The sequence below is a fragment of the Alligator mississippiensis genome, chromosome 5, assembly GCF_030867095.1.
Source record: "Alligator mississippiensis isolate rAllMis1 chromosome 5, rAllMis1, whole genome shotgun sequence".
Taxonomy (NCBI): domain Eukaryota; kingdom Metazoa; phylum Chordata; order Crocodylia; family Alligatoridae; genus Alligator; species Alligator mississippiensis.
This window is the reverse complement of record NC_081828.1, coordinates 217022443-217041238: the sequence shown is the minus strand read 5'-3', so window position 1 is coordinate 217041238 and position 18796 is coordinate 217022443. Positions and strand designations below refer to the sequence as shown.

At 56.3% G+C, this 18796-nt stretch overlaps 1 protein-coding gene across 3 annotated transcripts in view; it reads right to left on the bottom strand.

Moving 5' to 3' along the window:
* Positions 1–9346: 9346 nt before the first annotated feature.
* KLHL18 (kelch like family member 18) overlaps positions 9347–18796 on the bottom strand; it is a 58642-nt gene continuing 49192 nt past the window's right edge. For all 3 annotated transcript variants that reach the window (XM_059729258.1, XM_019496629.2, XM_019496630.2), the window contains exons 11-14: positions 15042–15284; positions 13934–14044; positions 11413–11499; positions 9347–10929 (exon numbers count right to left, since the gene is read on the bottom strand). The gene's annotated coding sequence lies outside the window, so the exon portion shown is untranslated. The remainder of the gene's footprint in view (positions 10930–11412; positions 11500–13933; positions 14045–15041; positions 15285–18796) is intronic.

Sequence of the window (18796 nt, the reverse complement as noted above, 5' to 3'; positions counted from 1 at the left end):
GCCTTGGAGAACGGAGGCCTGATCGTCCAATGGGTCCTAGACCCGATACAAGCACTTGGGGCACTTCCCCAAGTCAGGGGCTTATTAGGAAAGTCTCCCTTAGTCCACAGACCTAAGGGGCCTCCTCGGCATAATTTAGACCCACCCCTCAATAAGTCTCCCACACCGGTCACAAGGAGAACTTTATTGATGACAGGGGTAGGGCGGAAACAGGGTAAAAGGTAGAGCAGTATCATAGAAATCTTACAGGAATATCAAAGGAATCCATAGAGCAAACCAGGGTGGCTGAGGTAGCCGTTTAAACGCATCTGAGTTACTGAAACTAAATATCTAATCGGATGTTTAGTAGCTTACTCACTCTCATCGTCCAGAGGTGGTTGGCGTTTCCTCTGGAGGCAGGGCACTCTTGGAGCATGCGGTGATGAGGAGAGAGCCAGGCTCAGATTCACCTGGATGACCGCATGGCTAATGGCTGACTCCCCTTCTTCTTGGACCGAGCCCTTAAATAACCTCTCTGACCTCAGCAGCCCGGTCCAATCGAAGCTGCCAATACTGGCCACAAGCCGACCAATCTCCCCCGCATCCCTGGCTACCTGGGCCCGCGCAGGGCCGGGCCTTTCCCCCCTGCCCAGGTGACCAGAGCATCGCCTCCCAGGCGCCAGGCTTTTGTCATGTAGACCAGGTGGGAGATCCCCACCCTGAGGGATTCAACACCAGCCTCCCAGGCTGGCTGAGACAGGTCTCTGGAGAGGGGCACCCACGGTGGCATTTCTGCCACACTTCCCCCCCCTCCTTTACAAGCTCGGACACGGGGCCTCTCAGGGCCGTGGGTCCGGGCGTGTCGGGTCAGGGAGTTCCCACAGGATGCCAGAAGAAGGAAAAGGGAAAAACCTGGAACATGGAACAAGTTAAGACAATAACAGATAGAAACCATAAAACCTGATGGCAGTCTTATGCTAGTGATCTCCTCACTAGTCCCAAGTCCCAAGGACTCGCTACCCAGAGTCCTTTCGTGACAAGGTGTCCGCTATCACGTTCAGGCTTCCTTTTATGTGTTGGACCGTAAAATTAAATTCCTGCAGCTGCCAAGACCAACGTTGCAGCTTGGCATTGGTGTTGTGCATGGTCTGCAGCCACTGCAGTGGGGCATGGTCCGACAGGACGGTGAACTGTTGTCCCCACAGATAGGGCTTCAGCTTGTTCAGGGCCCAGACGATGGCCAAGCACTCCTTCTCGATGGAGGACAGGTTTCGCTCCCGAGGGATTAGCTCCCGGCTGAGGTACACCACGGGGTGCCGTGTCTCCTGGTGCTCCTGTAAGAGCACAGCTCCCAGTCCCACGTCGGAGGCATCCGTTGCCACGTAGAAGGGTTTATCCTGGAGCGGTGCCTTCAGGATCAGTTGTTTGACCAGGGCAGCCTTGAGGGCGTCGAACGCTTCCTGGCACCCCTGCTTCCAGACCACCGGGTCCGGGCTGCCCTTCTTGGTCAGCTCGTGCAGTGGGGCTGCGGTTGCTCCAAACCCTGGGACAAATCTTCGGTAGTAACCCGCCAGGCCAAGGAAGGCTCTGACTTGCATCTTGGTCTGTGGAGGCGGCCAGTCTTTGATGGCCTCGATCTTGTCCCACAAGGGAGCAATCTGACCTCCACCCACACGATGACCCAAGTACACTACCTCCGATAGAGCCCACTGGCACTTCTTGGCTTTCACCGTAAGACCAGCTTGCTTGATCTTACCTAGCACGGTGGTCAGGTGAGTCAGGTGCGACTCGAAATCCGGACTGAAGATGGCGATGTCATCGATGTAAGCCATGGCAAACTGCTCACATCCTTGCAGCAGATTATTGATCAGTCTCTGGAAAGAGGCGGGCGAGTTGCGCAAACCGAAAGGTAAAACTGTGAACTCGTATAGCCCCGTAGGTGTGGTAAAGGCAGACTTGGCTATGGCATCTGGGTCCAGGGCCATCTGCCAAAATCCTTTGGACAGATCGAGAGTAGAGATCACCTTGGCTGGGCCCAGGCGATCCAGCAGCGTGTCCATCCTGGGCATAGGGTACGCATCAGGGGTGGTGATGGCATTCAGCTTCCGGTAGTCCACACAGAACTGGATGGTCCCGTCCTGCTTCCAGACGAGTACCACCGGACTGGCCCAGGGACTCATTGAAGGCCGGATTACCCCCAACTCCTCCATCTCTGCGATCTCCCGTTCTATTTCTTGCCTCCCCTTCTCATTGACTGGGTAATGTCGGGAGTATATAGGGCGATGGCTGCCCGTCTCTATCGAGTGTACCGCCAGGTCCGTTCTACCTGGTTTGTTAGAGAACACAGTCTCAAAGTCCTCGAGCGCTGCGAGCAGCTGGTCCTTGTCCTGGGAGGGCAGATGGTCTGGTAGGCGGAGATCCTCGATCCCTGCCTCGCCATCCCAGTCTCCATACATGACCGGCTCCTCGGGGTCCTCCGGAGTTCCCTCAACGGAGGGGACCCAGAATACCATCTCCTTTCTGTCGTAGTAGGGTTTAAGCATGTTCACGTGAATTGTCTTAGGTTTCCTACCCTTAATACCCACTACATAGGTCACATCATCCAGTCTGTCCAGGACAGCATGGGGACCTTCCCAAGCAGCTTGCAGCTTGTCCGTTTTTAGTGGCAGGAAAACCATCACATTCTCACCCCGCTCAAAGGTACGTAAGCGGGCCTTCTCATCATACCAGGACCTTTGCTTCTCCTGGGCCTGTCCCAGGGAGTCCCGTGCCACCTTCATCATGTCAGGCAGTTTCTGACGGAAGTCAAGCACATACTCCACCACGGAGGTCTTGGTGGAAGCGATCTTCCCTTCCCACTCCTCTCTCACCAAATCGAGAGGACCTCGCACTCGCCTCCCGAACATCAGCTCGAAGGGCGAGAACCCAGTGGATCCTGGGGCACCTCCCGGTAGGCAAAGAGCAGGTGCGGCAGTTTCTCATCCCAGTCATTGGGGTTGGAGTCCACATAGGCCTTGAGCATCCCTTTCAAGGTCCCGTTGAACCTTTCCACCAGCCCATTTGTCTGAGGGTGGTAGGCTGTGGTCTTAAGGTGTTGCACCCCACAGCAGTCCCACAGGCACTCCATTACCTCCGCCATGAAGTTCCCACCCCGGTCCGTCAGGATCTCGGAGGGAAAACCCAGCTGGCAGAAGACCTTGATGAGGGCATCAGCAACCACGGGTGCCTCGATGGAGGTCAAGGCAACTGCCTCCGGGTACCGCGTTGCGTAATCCACCAGAGTCAGTATGTATTTCTTTCCTCTACGAGTCCTATGCTTCAGCGGTCCCACAATGTCCACGGCCACCCTGTGGAAGGGTTGGTCGATGATCGGGAGGGGCTGCAGGGGAGCCCTTCTCTTGTCCCCGCTTTTGCCCGTCCGCTGGCATGTCTCGCAAGATTTGCAATAGTCCGTCACATTCTGGGCAATTCTGGGCCAAAAAAAGTTCACCTGCAACCGCTGGCGTGTCCGTTCCCTGCCCATGTGACCAGCACACGGTAGATCATGAGCCAGGGCAAGCAATTGCTGTCTGTATCTCCGGGGTACTATGAGCTGGCGCTGGGGCTCCCTGGTCTCGGCATGGTTCTTTGGCACCCACAACCGATAGAGAAGCCCCTTATCCCAGACCACCTGTTCCCTCTTGTCCGGCGTGAACTCAGTCTCTTGCTCCTGAGCCATCTGCCGGAGTCCCTCCAAGCTGGGGTCCTCCCAAACCTCCTGCTTGAACTCCTCTTGCCCAACTAGGCAATCAGCAGGGAGTGCACACTCACCCACAGGGACTTCCTGGGTCTCCTCCCTGCTAGTGTCACCCCCCTCTGCCACTGACGGAATACACACCTCCCTGGGACTGTCATTTAACCCACCCTCGGGGTTACCGGTTCCCTCTGGGACCAGGGTGCAATCGCCATCTGCAGGGGTCCCTTCCCCTGCGGCCAATGGTGTGACTTTCTCCCGGGGATTTCCTAACCCCCCTTCTTTAGCCTTCCTGCTCTGCAGGCGAGTCACCGCATGAACAGTGCAGGGCTTTGGCTCTTGGATCTGTTCCCACCTCCGGAGCTGGGCTTGTCTTTCGAAGTTGCTTAGGAACACTGCAGGATCGTCTCCCTCTCGGTAGCGAGCAAAGGCGGAGACGTCCAGTTTGGGCTGCTCCCCGGACGCTTGCAGAGGGTTCGCGTTTCCCCCAATGGTCTGCAAATGAAGCTGTGCTTCCAGCTTTTGTGCCTCCAACCGGGCTTCCCTTTCCAACCTCCTCTCTTCCAGCTCCATCCTTTTCAATTCTATCTGCTCCTTCTCACGCTGGTCCTCCTGCTCCAGCCTTTTCTCCTCCAGCTCCATCCTTTTCATCTCCAGCCGTCGTTGTTCCTTCTTTTCTTCCTGCTGTTCCCTTTCACGCTGGGCCTCCAGCTCCATCCTTTTCATCTCTCTCTCATGGAGTCTCTGTTGCTCGCTCTCAGAGAGTGATCTCCCGGCAGCCTCTGGGCTTGGCGAGCGGGAGTGTGGTCCTGGGTCAGGCCCAGGAGTTGACAAGCATGAAGCTGACGCTGGTTCTGACTCGCTGGTGCACAAGAGTTTAACCAGCTCATCCTTCTTTAGCCTTCCTGTTGCATGAAGGCCTCTCTCTTTTGCCAGTTCCTTCAGTTCGGGCACAGTCATCCGGACATACTCGTCCGCCATCCTGACTCTCTACCCTATCCAGTCGACCCGATGTCAAATTAGAAATTGTTTGCTCAAGGGATTTCAGTGACTCTATTCCTTTCCCCAAATTATGCCTCTAATACAGCAGGGTATTCGGATCCCACCTCTGCCACCACGTGTGGCGGGCCAGTAGGGGGCGCTCCTGCGTTGAGCCGCCCACCTCCCTGCGCCCGACCACCTTCCAGGCTCCGAGTGCCTCCCTTAGGGTGCCTCCCGTCCGGCCGACCCCTTCCCTGGAGCACACCCGCTCGCCTGGGGTCCCGCTGCCACCATCCAAGGCTCTGGACTCACTTCTGGCTCTGCGCACCTTGGAGAACGCAGGCCTGATCGTCCAATGGGTCCTAGACCCGATACAAGCACTTGGGGCACTTCCCCAAGTCAGGGGCTTATTAGGAAAGTCTCCCTTAGTCCACAGACCTAAGGGGCCTCCTTGGCATAATTTAGACCCACCCCTCAATAAGTCTCCCACACCGGTCACAAGGAGAACTTTATTGATTACAGGGGTAGAGTGAAAACAGGGTAAAAGGTAGAGCAGTATCATAGAAATCTTACAGGAATATCAAAGGAATCCCATTGAGCAAACCAGGGTGGCTGAGGTAGCCGTTTAAACGCATCTGAGTTACTGAAACTAAATATCTAATCGGATCTTTAGTAGCTTACTCACTCTCATCGTCCAGAGGTGGTTGTTGTTTCCTCTGGAGGCAGGGCACTCTTGGAGCATGCGGTGATGAGGAGAGAGCCAGGCTCAGATTCACCTGGATGACCGCATGGCTAATGGCTGCCTCCCTTCTTCTTGGACCGAGCCCTTAAATAACCTCTCTGACCTCAGCAGCCCGGTCCAATTGAAGCTGCCAATACTGGCCACAAGCTGACCAATCTCCCCCGCATCCCTGGCTACCTGGGCCCGCGCAGGGCCGGGCCTTTCCCCCCTGCCCAGGTGACCAGAGCATCGCCTCCCAGGCGCCAGGCTTTTGTCATGTAGACCAGGTGGGAGATCCCCACCCTGAGGGATTCAACACCAGCCTCCCAGGCTGGCTGAGACAGGTCTCTGGAGAGGTGCACTGACGGTGGCATTTCTGCCACACTCCTAGCATTAGTATATAGGCACTTGAGCCCTGTGACTGGTGCCTTTGCTGCCCCCCCGCTCTGAGTCCCAAGGGGCCCTTTGATTCTTACCTTTTTGTTTCTTACCTGTGCAGTAGTGCTGGTCTCCCCATGGCTTGCAGGTTCCCAATGTTCTCCTTCTTCAGGCTGGGCTGTCCTTGTGGGTGCCACATGGTTTGGTGGTCCACAGCTTCCCCTGCCCTCGTACTCCCCTCCCCCCGACGAGCCTAGTTTAAAGCCCGCCGGAGGAGATCCGCCAACCTAGAAGAAAACACATGCTTACCTTTGGGGACAGGTGAAGCCCATCCCAGCTGAGCATGTCCCTCGTCGTGATGTGCGGGTCATTGTCCAGGAAGCCGAAGCCTGCCTCGAGACACCGCTGCCGAAGCCGCCAGTTGGTCTCTCTGATGCAGTTCTCATGCCGTCTTCCTCGTCCGGTCACTGGTAGGATGGAAGAGAAAACCACCTGTGCACCGAACTCCTTCAGCGCGCCGCCCAGAGCACTGATGCTCATAGGAGCATCAGCACTACCATGGGCTGGGGCAGACCCTAGGTCCGTCTTGCCCGTCTCCCTGGCAGAGCGTGGAGGCTGGCCAGCAGAGTGAACGGGGTCTGATGAGGGGTTTTCTCCCCCTGTTCCTCTCTTCCTTACAGCCTCCAGCACTTAAGGTCTGGGAAGCTGTGTTGCAGAGGCCGTGCCCCTCGCTCCCGTGCTCCATAGCTCCTGATGCCCCTTTCCTCCAGGAACGTGTCCAATCCCTGTTTGCATCTGGCTGAACTCACAGCTGCCCCCGTGTCTGGTGGCAACGAGTCCCACCCTTTAGTGACACACCGGGTGATAAAGAACTGCCTTGTGTTCATTTTAAACATACTGCCTGCTAGCTTCATGTGGTGACCCCTCATGCTTGAATTGTCGAGACCATCCATAATAAACCCCTAGCAACTTTCTCTTTGCCATTTAGTATTTTATAAACCCTTCTCATGCCCCCTCTCTAGCATCTCTTTTCTATACTGAATGGGCCTGGCCTCAGGAAGCCCCTCCATCATCCTTCTTGCCCTTCTCTGGCTCTTCCCTGGTTCGTCTCCATCCTTTTGGAGGCAACAAATTAAACCAACTCTGCTTATTGTGACAAGAGTAACACAAGCCTTGGGGCCCTTGTACATGTCACGAAATTTGCCCTTTCTTGCTTTTCAACGGTGTTACTGTTTGCACAAGTGGGTTTTCCTGATGTTTTAAAAGTTTTCCTGGTGTTCTTGGAGTCCCCTCCTGCCCCATCCAGGTCCTGCCATCACTCGCTCCTCAGAGGCTGGGCTGGATTCACGTTTGCCAACCTCCCAGGTTTGCCTCAGAGTCTCCAGAATTTAGATATAAATCTCCAGGAGACTGTTGAGAGTCACTTGGGAGATAAATGATAGGGTACTGAATAAAATAAATGTTGAATCCTATTTATACAATAGTCCGGTGGCTTTTTAAAATGTAATAGTCATGTGCATTTGCCTTCCTGATGTAAAGTCTAAGCACCGTAATCTGTAACTAATATACACAAGCATGCGGGCATGTTGGCATTGTGTCGTGGGCATGTTGGCTTTGTCTCTTTAGTCTACTAACTGTGCTACACCGCGACACTTATTTCCACTGAAGGCAAAATGCTGGCTCTGTAGTGAATGAGTTTTAGAGTATAGTAGATTCGTTATTAATGTCATTATGTCACGTGATTATCCTGGCCCGTGGTCCTGCTTCCCAGCACTGGTTCCTCTCTATCCTTTTTGTGGTGTGGGAACCAGAACTGGGCGCAGCTTTGAAAATGTGGATACAACAGGGGTTTCTAAAGGGGCATCATGATACTTTCTGTTTTGTTCACAAATCTCTTCATCGTCATCCCTGATGTTTATTTTGCCTTATCCCATACGATGCATCAGTGACTCCCTTGATCCCAGGCCTCAGGCATCTCAGTATAATCTGCCCGCTGTTTCCTGGCTCAATCCTTAGCCCTTTCTGCCAGGGGACAGGCCCATAGCTCAGGCCTCTGGGTCTGGCTAGGCATCAGCTAGGATGCTGCTATACTTTGTGCTTTAAAAAGCCGTGGCAGGCGAGGCACAAGGCTTGGGGCATCTGCACACAACCAGCCCCGCTGCGCTGCTGGCTTGAAGAGTCTCGTGTCCTGTGCAGACGGGGCGCAGCACGGGGAAAGCTGGGGTCAACAGGAGACTGAAGCCCCTGAACAAAGCGGCACCTGGGCATTGCTGCAGAGCCTCCAAAACTGAGATCACCCCTATGAAGCAAGGTATCCGGGGGTAAAACCACAGTGTAGGGACTGGAGAGGATTGCCTCACCTGCACCCGAGCCCTTCCAGGACTGGGCTTGGGGCCAGATCCGAGTGGTTTGAGCAACCTTAGAAAATCCCCACCGCAGCCAGCGCCCCACATCCACGTACCTGCTCACAAGGGTGAGGGGGATGAGGAGCAGCTCTGGGTATCCTCGGGTGCGTTCCTCTTTTTCACTGAGTTCCCAAAAGTGTCGGCGAGCTGGGGTGTGAGCCCCCCGGGATTCGGACCAGACTCCATGTGCCCCCGTGCTCAGAGGGGTTTCTCCACCCAGGCTCATGCCTATTTGCTCACTGCCCAGATAAGCAAGCAGCACCGCTCCCCGCACCCTCACACCACAGATGGCATTGCAAGGGCGCCGAGGGCCTCGCCAGCTGGGCTCGTTGAGGGCAAGGAGGAGAAGCAATATCACGGTGCGGACAAAGCACTGAACAGGGCCTTGGGGACCGGGGTTCAGCTCCTGCCTCTGCCACAAACTCCCCATGTGGCCTTGGGCATGTCACTTTACAGCTCCAGGCCTCAGCTGCTTATAGGAGGGAAAACAGGTGCATCTGTGATGAGCTACAGGGGCATTTTCCCAGCTCACTGGAGGCAGGAAGAACTGGGACCACTGAGCATGATAAGGTTTTATAAGCCATTATATAAGGCTCGTGTGCCCCTCCTGGAGAGATGGCTTCACTCAGAGGCCTGCAAATGAGCCACGTGTCCACAGTGAACTGCTGGCACTGAGGTGGAAAGGACACCGAGCATCCCACAGGGACTCCTGGACGCTCACCCACTCGGGGAGCCAGACGGGGACTCTCCCTGGCCCATCAGCTCCAAACACGCAGCAGATGGAGGACCTCAGAGCCAGCCGCAGTGCAGGGGTCTCTTCTCCTTGCTGCTGGGAGGCAACAGGGGGGTGACAGATTGGTGCACACTGGTGAAAAAATACCCTAACCATCTCCCAGGACACCTCCAGGACACCCGAGGGCCGGGTGAGGAGAGAGAGAAGACCCATCCAGCTGAGAACAAAAAAAGGTCCCATCCCATTTATCAGCAACAGCACAGACCTGCTAGCCAGAAAAAGGGGACACGACTATCCATGGGAGCAACTCAGGCCCTAACCCAGACACGGACACAGCCCATCGGTGTGGGACTAGCCGGAGAGATGGCAGGCCCCGGCGTGCAGGCGCACGGAGCAGCGGAGGAATTGATGTTGCGTAAGAAGTACTGAACGTCTTTATTCGTGCGAAGCTTGCGGCGTGTATGCACTGAGCCAGGCAAGACAGAAGTGGGCTTAAATGTGCACAAGTCGAAGGACTGACTGCCCGTTATGGAGGAACGAACGGGACAATACAGAGCGCATTCCCTCTCCCGGCGCTGATCGAAATGCAGGGTTTTACACAAGAGCTGTACAGAAGCAGCGGGGAGCAACGTGGTAAATCTGGGGGAATTCGCACCCAGGACTCTGCAGGATCCCTGGCTTCTCATCAAACTGGCTTTGTATCCCAGCCCAGCCTCCCTGCAGCCCATGAATCAGTATTGAGCAACCCCTGCGATAGTCAAGGTGGAGGGATCAGTGTCTCCTGCACAGCTTGTAAAGACCTGGGACCAATTTGGGACAAATGTGCACTTTCGGGGTCTCTTTGGGGACATGAGCACAGCCTCACATCGGGGTCATATTAAACGAGGGTTGGATGGGACCTCAGGAGGTCACATCTAGTCCCAAGCAGGACCAGCCCCATCTACATCATCCAGCCAGGGCTTTGTCAATCCTGGCCTTAAACACCTCCAAGGATGGAGACCCCACCACCTCTCTGAGCGACCTGTTGCGGTGCTTCACCACCCTCTTCCTAATATCCAACCTCAACTTCCTTTGCTGCAACTCAAGTGCAACTTGAGTCGCTCTAAACTGGCCCGGGAGCGGGTGATGGTCCCGCAGGCGTCCGGCTGCCCAGCTGCTCAGTGCAGGGGGTGAAGCCCACCTGGGCATAAGGAGATGCCCAGGGGGCTTGTGAGGGCATGGGTTAGGGTTAGGGTGGGATTCACTGTGTCAAGCTGTCCTCCGTCTCCCTCGGGGCTGGACACTTGTTGCGGTGCGCAGTTTCCAAGGGAGGCTCGTCTTTCTTCCGCCATCACATGACTCCAGGTGCTGGGGCCGGAGGAAAAGCACCAATTCCCCTGTGACTTGCAACAAGGCAGTAGGAGGTGGGAGCAGGGGCAGTCTCTGTTGGGGGCCTAAAAGGAGGGTCTCTCTCTTCCCATCCGTGCTGGTTTTTATAACACTCAACTCAGGCCATGATTCCCATCAGAGGTGAGCGATTAGGATCCCTGGGGCAGGCCCATCACCCCGAAGAGGCTGGGATCACTATCTGCAAGGGGAAAACTTGGCTTAGACCTCAAGCAAAAGCAGGTGCCTGAGATGGGACCAGTCTCAGGGCAGGGGATGGGTGGCATTGAGGGTCAACCACCGCTGGGCACCGGCCGTGAGCCGCGGCGGCTGTCCCACGTGGGAAGGGGCGCAAGGGTGGTGTGAGTGGGTGAGCAGCTGCTTCCTGCTGCCCAAAGCAAAGCGAAAGCCAGAAGCGAGTCCAGCCAGCGGCAATGAGAAGCTCCCGTGTGACGTGGCCACCCGTCCGGACAAGCGCCAAGGCAGCCTCTGCGACGGTGTCTGGTGCAGGGCAGGCTCTTGGGGCTCGGGCGCATCAGTCCTGCTCTGGTACCACCTGGGCAGCGAGGGACAGGGAGCCCGGGAGGCGTACGGTCACCTCACGGGGTGCCTGGGGCTTGGGCTTGTTCGCTCGCTGCAAGGGAAACGTTCAGAAACATAAATACATCCCTCAACCTCGGCAAAGTCCGGCTTCTCTTCCATGCTCACCCAGGCCATACCGCTACTGCCCCCCGGGCATGAGCCAACAGCAAAGGGCCCCCCCCAGGGGAGCTACCCTCCTTGCAGGCTCCTTCCTGAATATGCTCTGGATTGCAGCACCCCGATCATCTCAGAGATAGTTGCACCCCCCTGCCGCGAGCCAGACAAGCTCACTCATCCCTGATCCCACCCTCTCCAGCAAGGAAAAGCCAGGAGACAAGGCTGGAGGGAGCCAGGGGGGGGACCGATGGGAAAGCCCATGGATGTTGCAGGAGCTGGGGGTTCGTGTCCACGCAGCAGCTGCGACCACAATACAAGGACACGTCTCTGACACCCCGAGACCTGCCTGAGCATCGTGCCCCCACAGGGGCAGCTGCGTAGCCCCCGCCAAAGCCCCCGCCTGGGCTCAGCGACTGACCTGCTGCGGGACGCAAGTCACGGACGTCAAAGGGGCCTCTTGCGCGAAGTCCAGAACAGAGACCTGGGCCGAGCACTGTCTGACTTGCTGGGGAAAGGAGGGGAAGGACATGGGTAAGGGCCTTTCAACGGCCAAGCGTTGGGGAAGGATCTCCAACCAACCCTCCAGGGATATCAGCACTCTGGGGAAATGAATGCTTAGTTTTAAAGCAAATGGATTGAAGCTGTGCTTGAGGCTGCATCCGAGTGCCGGGTCCCGCTGCGTCTACAGCTATGCAGAGACACAGCGAGAGACAAAGGCGGAAAGCAGGGCAAGGTGGCACCGATTACACCGGGGCGGCGTGCGGCAGATGCAGGAGCAGACAGGGCAGGGAGCAGACAGCAGAGCAGCAGTGTGGGCAGGGTGCAGAAAATGAGCAGCAGATCAGGTAAGGGAAAGGGATCGGACTGGCATTTGGGGAGGGCACGGGACGACGTCGTGGCACGCCTGCCAAATGTTTGGTCTCCAATTATTGACTTTGGTAGGCTACAGCCCGCTTCACCACGTGCCTCCGAACACCTGCCTGGCCTCCAGCGCGACTCCAGGCTCGCCTGGCTCACGACATCTGAGAGACGCGGGTTTATGATCGATCCCAAGGATTACAGCGAAATTAGAGATGCCGCCAGCCTCGCCTTGAACTCATGCAGTGCTACCCCCGCAAAATTCAACTTAACTAGCTAACGGGTCAACCACGTGCTACGCAGCCCCGGGCTTCTCTAGACACGAATCGCCCTGCGCGTCCATCGGCTAACGAAAGTCGTGTCTGTCTCTGTTGAAAGAGCCGTGCCACCGCCGGCACCTTTTGGAGGAGGCCATTGCACCAGGTACCTCTAGGGTCACATATCCCCTACTCGATACCCTCCCCGGATCACCCCTTATTGGCTGAGAGATGGCAGAGGAAACCTCTCCATCTCCTCCGTTCAACAGCCACGACTACATCAGTCCCGTGCTGAACCTGGCTGCGCTCTCTGCCTCGCCCCCATCCTGCGGCAACGAGTTCCACGAGTTAACGACGCGCTGCATAAAAACCTAATCTCTCTTGTTAGTTTTAAACCTCTCTCCTACTAATTTCACTAGCACTTTCCTACGATGCTGTAAGCAAATAAAACATCCCTGATGGGGAGCAAATGGGGCAACCAGTGGTGCCAGCTGGCCTGCTCTCCATCAACCCGGCAGCTTCCACTATGGGCGCTGGGCTGGGATGCAGGAGGTCTGGGCCCTGCTACTGACTTGCTGGATAACCATAGGCAAGTCGCAGTTGCTAGAAAGCTGCGTCCAAAAACTCAACCTAAACCTCCCCGGTGGCATTTTCAGCCCAGGACTTCTTGTCCTGCCCCCTCTGGAGCCAGAGAACAGCTGGTCACGCTCCTGGTTATGAAAATCCTTGCTGTAGTTGAAGGCTGTTATCAAATCCCTGCCTCCGTCTTCTCTTCTCCAGACTGGGAAATCCCACTTCTTCCACCCTTCCCTCGCAAGCCACGTTCCCCAGAGCTCGAATCATTTTTATTGCTCGTTGTGGGACCCCTTCCATTTTGTTGGCATCTCTCTTGAAGCACGGTGCCCAAACCTGGACACAGGTCATAGACTCATAGACAATGAGGGTTGAAAGGACCTCAGGAGGTCACATCTAGTCCAACTCCTGCTCCAAGCAGGACCAGCCCCAACTACAGCATCCCAGCCAAGGCTTTGTCTTCAAAACCTCCAAGGATGGGGACTGCACCACCGCTCTGGGTAGCCTGTTCTAGTGTTTTACTACCCTCCTCATGAGCAAGTTTTTCCTAATATCCAGCCTCAACTTTCCTTGCTGCAGTTTGAGCCCATTGCTCCTTGTCCTGTCAGCTGGCATTGCTGGGAACAGTCCAGCTCCACTTCTTCAGGGGCGATCTTCCTGGGTGCCAGGCCCCTGATCTTGGTAGCACCCCATCAGTAACTACAATCAGCCCTTCCTTACTTGCATTTAGTAAGATAACAGCTAGGCGAGCAAGTCTTGGAAGGGGAATCTCTCAGTGGGGCAGGTTCGGGGCAGGTTTCAGGGCTGGTGCGGTTTCATACTCAATCGATCCTTAGGGTGAATGGAAAACCGTCCAGCCCACGGTGCAGTGGGAACACCAACATAGCGCCAGTCCCGTGGGACCATCGTGACCTTATGACTTTGTGTTGTGACTTCGAGGTACGCTGCAGAGAGGGGACAGGTGCAAAGATCAGTGCGACTCAAGCCATAGGAAGCTGGGTCCGTCTGCCGGGAGCCGTGGCCAAGCAAAGCACCGATTCCTCCCCTGCCTCCCCGCGGTGGGTCTAGACCAGCAGTGCAAGAGCGCCCAGACTCGTAGGAGGGTAAAGCAATGCAAGACATGGCTCGAAGCACGCCGGCTGCAGCCTTTGTCGTCCCCACCACAGACTCCTAAGCCAGGGGGGCATCGGATGAAGGGAAAAGCTTTTCCATGCATCAGCCTGCACAACTCATTGCCGCGTGTACACTTACCCCGCTGGGCCAGTATCGGCAGTCCTCGATGCGGTAGTTGGCCATGCTCTTCCGGCAGGATGTCTCCTTGATGGTGAAGTTGATGCTGAAGTGCATGCCCCATTCAAATTTCTACGGTGCAAAGACAAGGGGCACCTTTCTGAGGAAAGCAAGCTGAGAGCGAGCGAGCTACCCACGCCTGCATCCTCCCTTCACTTGCTTGCAGCTGGCTGGCAGGCAAAGGCATCCCTGCCCCGGCATGGGGAGGGTAGTGTAGGGACCTGCACGGTAGCGCTGTCCCTGCCTTTGCACACCTCTGAGGTCATGGCAGAGACTGAGGAGTAAATGCATGCCAGAAGCCAGCCAGTTTTCAGGGCCTCCGCTTGTGCCCATCACGACGGCACCATCCACTTGCTAAAGCAGGGACAGCCCCAGCTTTGCTCACTCATCCGGGAACACAAGCCGAGCTGCTCGGCTTCGTGCATTTGTTAAACGAGGGGTGGAAGAGCGCACGGTCCCAGCTGGAAGAGCGTGCCCACGTCCCCTACCCCTGGCGAGGCATGTTCAGAGGCATAGCTCTGGTATCTGCATCACGGCACCGATGCCACCGCTCCCCCGAGCATCCTGGTGATGCTACGACATGCACCGGGGCCCGGCTTGGCCCGCTCATGCCCACGCCCCAGCACCCTTTGCACGGGTCCAGGAGCTGCTGGGCTGGTAAATAGACGCCGCCACCACCCCTCCTCTATAAACACCGCGTGTTTGATCTGGAGCCCGGCCAAGCGCCGCGGCCTTGCGGCTCTCCAAAGTGGACCCCCCTCCGCCGCTCTCCGATCCTCTGCGCTGCAACAGGGCAGGGGAAGAGTTCGGGACGATATCTCGGCCATCGAGCCCTCAGTGGCTAGATCCGTGCAAACCCCTGGAGATGCTCCTTTGGGTTTCCCGGGGGCTCGTGTCCTGGCCCCAGACCAGGTCAACCTCAGTGCATCTCCCCTGGGGGCTTGCTCAGAGCTTGCTTTCCTACCGCCCCTCTGCTCCCCACGCACCCACCCTGGCCTCTGTGCCCCCCGGGCAGCCCTCGCCCCTAGGGCTGCCCCACAGCCGTGGAGGAGCGTTGACCGTCTCCTACCGTTTTGTGGACGTTTTTGAGCTTGAGTAGCCTGAACACGGCGCGCGTTCCCGCCTCCTGGTTATACACCTCCACGGCAGAGCGAGCCACGTCTCGGGGGGCCGGCGAGGCGGGCACGGCTGTGATGCACGCCCCCAGGCATGCCAGCACCGCCGCCACGAAGAGCACCATCGCTGCCCCTCTCCGCAGCTGCACACGTGGCCAAGTCCCCGACCGTCCTCCCACGGGAACCAGGCTGGGCGGCTTTATCACCGAGGTAAAGAAAAAAAAAAGAGCAGGGAAAATAAATGAGGCTGGATGGGGGTTTTTTGGCAGGGCTTATCGGGGCCAAGCTGCGGGCTGGTGCAATGGGTGTCTTATCTCCTGCTCTGAGCCCAGGGTTCGCTAAAAGGGAGTATTTATGCAGTTGGAAATCATTCGGCCTTGGCCAAGGGAAGCTTGCAGCGAAAGCCTGGACGTGCAAAGGGTCATCTCCCCCCCTTGTTTCCAGAGGAGGTTTCCAGCGGATCCAAACAAGCCGAGATGCCAGAAAGTCCGGCTTTCTGCTGAACTCGTTAGCAGCCGGAGGCGTTGTGCCCTTGCTCCGGGGCCAGGCTTGTGGTGCAATGAGGGAGGGGGGCTTTGCAGAGAGTTTGGGGGTGGCGGGACAGACATAAGGCATCCTCCTGCTGAGACCAGCCCGCTGGGGTGCCCCAGCCAGCTCGACCCACTGGCCAGCTGTCCCCGAGGCTTAAAACCAGGCTAACGTTAACCAGCCTGGCAGCGGGGTCCTGGGAAGATGTGTGTGTAATGGTAGGTGTCCATGGACTTTTTTTGGCCTTATAGCAAAGGCTGAAGGCCAAGCCAGAGCCTCCTACAAAATGCATGGCCCAGAGGCTGGTTTCTCCAGCACTGCCTTTGCCTTCAGTCATTCCCAGGCTTCAAGGCTTTGCACTGGGGGAAGGATTTTTCCCCCCCAATCCTGTCGTTACAGGGGTCCCAAGGGTTTTTTGCCATCCTCAGAGGCGCTGGGTGTGGGCTGCAGCCTGGGCTGGCAATGTGGACCGGGCTACACCAGTGCTCCTGCTGGGATTCAAAGCCGGAGAGTCCTGGCTAGAGGGTCTTGCACCCCCCCTTGCACAGGGCCAAATGCTGCTGCAGCATTGGAGGCAAGAAAATTTTACCCCCTAGATTGGTGCAGACATGGGAGAGGGCGTTTGCCTTCCTCTGTTGCGGGGGGCTTGGATCGCTTGAGCATATTTTAATACAACCCTTGTAGGCAGCATCTCCCTGGTTTACCTGGGGCAGGGTGAATGCCCTGACATTGCATTAGGCTGGATTGTGTAGTTGTAGTAATAAGTTAGACCAGGGCTCCCAAACTGTGGTATAGGTACTCCAAGGGCACGCAAGGCATTTAGTGGGAGGGTGGGGAGAAGACATTGGAGAAATTGTGTAATGGCAGATTTAATTTTCATTTTAATAATTGGCATTTAAGGGGCTAAAATATCAAATGCATGTTGGTAGGGGGTAAATTGGGAAGGGGGTGTGTAATAAGAAAAAGTCTGGGAACCTTTGGGTTAGACGATGGATGCGTCTGGGACTGTTTGGACAGGGATGACCTGGCCTCCGGCCCGGGGTTGGAGCAGAGGACCTCTGGAGAGCCCTTCCAGCCCCCTTTGCTAAGATTTTACAAAGGCATCAAATCTGCTTCTCGCAGATGGATAATCTGGTGTAATGCCTGGGACTCCATCGCGGCTCGATGGCTCGGGGATGGGAGCGTACGACCTGCGCCACGCTGGGACACGGGCTTGGGAGAGGGCAACGACGTCACAGCTGCACCAGGCAGGATTTGGACCCATCTCTCCCCTGACAAAATGTAGGAAATCCTACCCCGTTCCCTCATTGCCCCTTTCCTATTCTGCCTGGGCTCCCGCTCCACATCCCAGAGCCTCCCAGCGCGGGGAAATGCAGCGCTCTCCCCTGGGAGGTCACCTCAACCCACGTCCCGGCACGCTGGGGGATGAAAGCAAAGGCCCTGCTTACAGGAAAAGCTGTTTCTCAAGAGCTCGTGCTGGAAGCACGTGGGAGCCCCAGCCTTTTAAAGGGGGCCGGTTGGAAAAACAAAAATCCTGGCTCAAAGGGGGAAAAAAACCCAACATTTCGACATTGTGAACCGTTTCCATGATGAGATGAAATGCGAGGGAGTCTTTTCAAAGTACCGTATTTCTGCACATACCGCACACCCCCACGTGAGACACACGGCTTGCTATTGGGAAGGCAAAATTGGGGTGGGGAAGATTTTCCCAAAGGTATGAGTGCTCAGAGCAGGGACAGGGGTCAATCTTCAGCTCACCCACCCTCCCTTTCCTGCTCAGCCGGCTCCAACGATAGCTGCTGCTGAAGACCGGTCTCCGTGGGCACATCTCTGAATTTGGAAAGAGCTCAGGACAGCCCACAGGGCTGCCCGTCTCCTCCACATCCCAGGGCTGCAGCGCTCAGAGGGACCACGAGAGATAGGAAGCCGGACTACACGATCTCGTGGAGGATTAAGCTTCCCCCAGGACCCCCATACTGAGCTCAGTTGAACTAAAGCATTTCAGTCCTCAGGGGAGTAAGCTGTCTCTTGCCAGAAGCACGCAAGAGATAAGCCCGAGATGTCACGCCAGCGGCCAGCAGCACAAGCCCATGCAATGTCAGGAGGCAAACTCAGCTGCAGGAGGTGGCAACCCCCCCCCCCCAAAGCCCCTGGTGATCAGCTCGACAGAGCACAGGAACAAGACACACCGGGCAAGCATCTAAGAGCAAGGCACGGCTATCCTACCCCGAGCTCAGGCCAACTCTGTGCAACGTCCCATTCCCAGATGCAGCCAATTTGATGCTTCAGCGAAGGCAAAGCTCAAGCAATTTTAGTTGGCACATGGGGGGTGAGTAGCGATCCTCTCTCACCCCACCTCCTGCTCCTGGCAGGTCACCTACTGAAGCAGGGGACTTCTTGCAGAGCTGCGAGTGCCCCGAGTGGGCTGTGGGTGCTCTGTGCAAACCCCGGCTGCCTCCAAGCGGCTCTCATGCCAAAGAGGTCCCATCTCATGTACTCCAAGCAGTGTTAAGTCCACCATCTCCCTCCATAAACCACTGCAGTATTGAAGTAACCCCTCTGCTAGAGAAATAGAGTCTTATTTCAAGGTGACATTCGTCCAACTTCGACGTCCAGCCACTGGGTTGAAAAAGATCCCACTAATCTCTAGCTTTTCCATGCAAGTCACCTCTCAGGGGCCTCTTTTGCACGAGACAAAGCTTTTCTTAGCCTTGCTGTGCTTGCCTTCCAGCTGCCAACATCATTTCTGTGGCTCTCTTCCGATTCCCACCCCAGCTGTGAAGGGTGATGCCACAGCTGGATGCATAGTCGAGGAGTAGTTTCATCGACGGTGGGCAGAGGCACAGTGGGTTGTGTATTTCTCTGGGCTATTTCCTGCTCTCTGCAGGCAAGGATCATCCTATTTTTCGGCCATTGCAGGGGACTGAAAGCTCAAGGCTACTCTGATGACCCCCAAGACCCCCTGAGTGACGGCTTCCCAAGCTAGTCCCCCATGCTGCAAATATACCCGAGGTCTTGGCTCCCAGCTGCGCTTCCTTCCTTGGAGCCGTGTAAATCATGGTAACAGAGACGTTTCAGCCCACTCTGAATCACTCAAAGCCATTAAGCCATCTTCATTTCCTACTCCACCACTGTCTATCTGCCGACTTCCAGAGAAGGAAATAACACTGCTCATTTTATT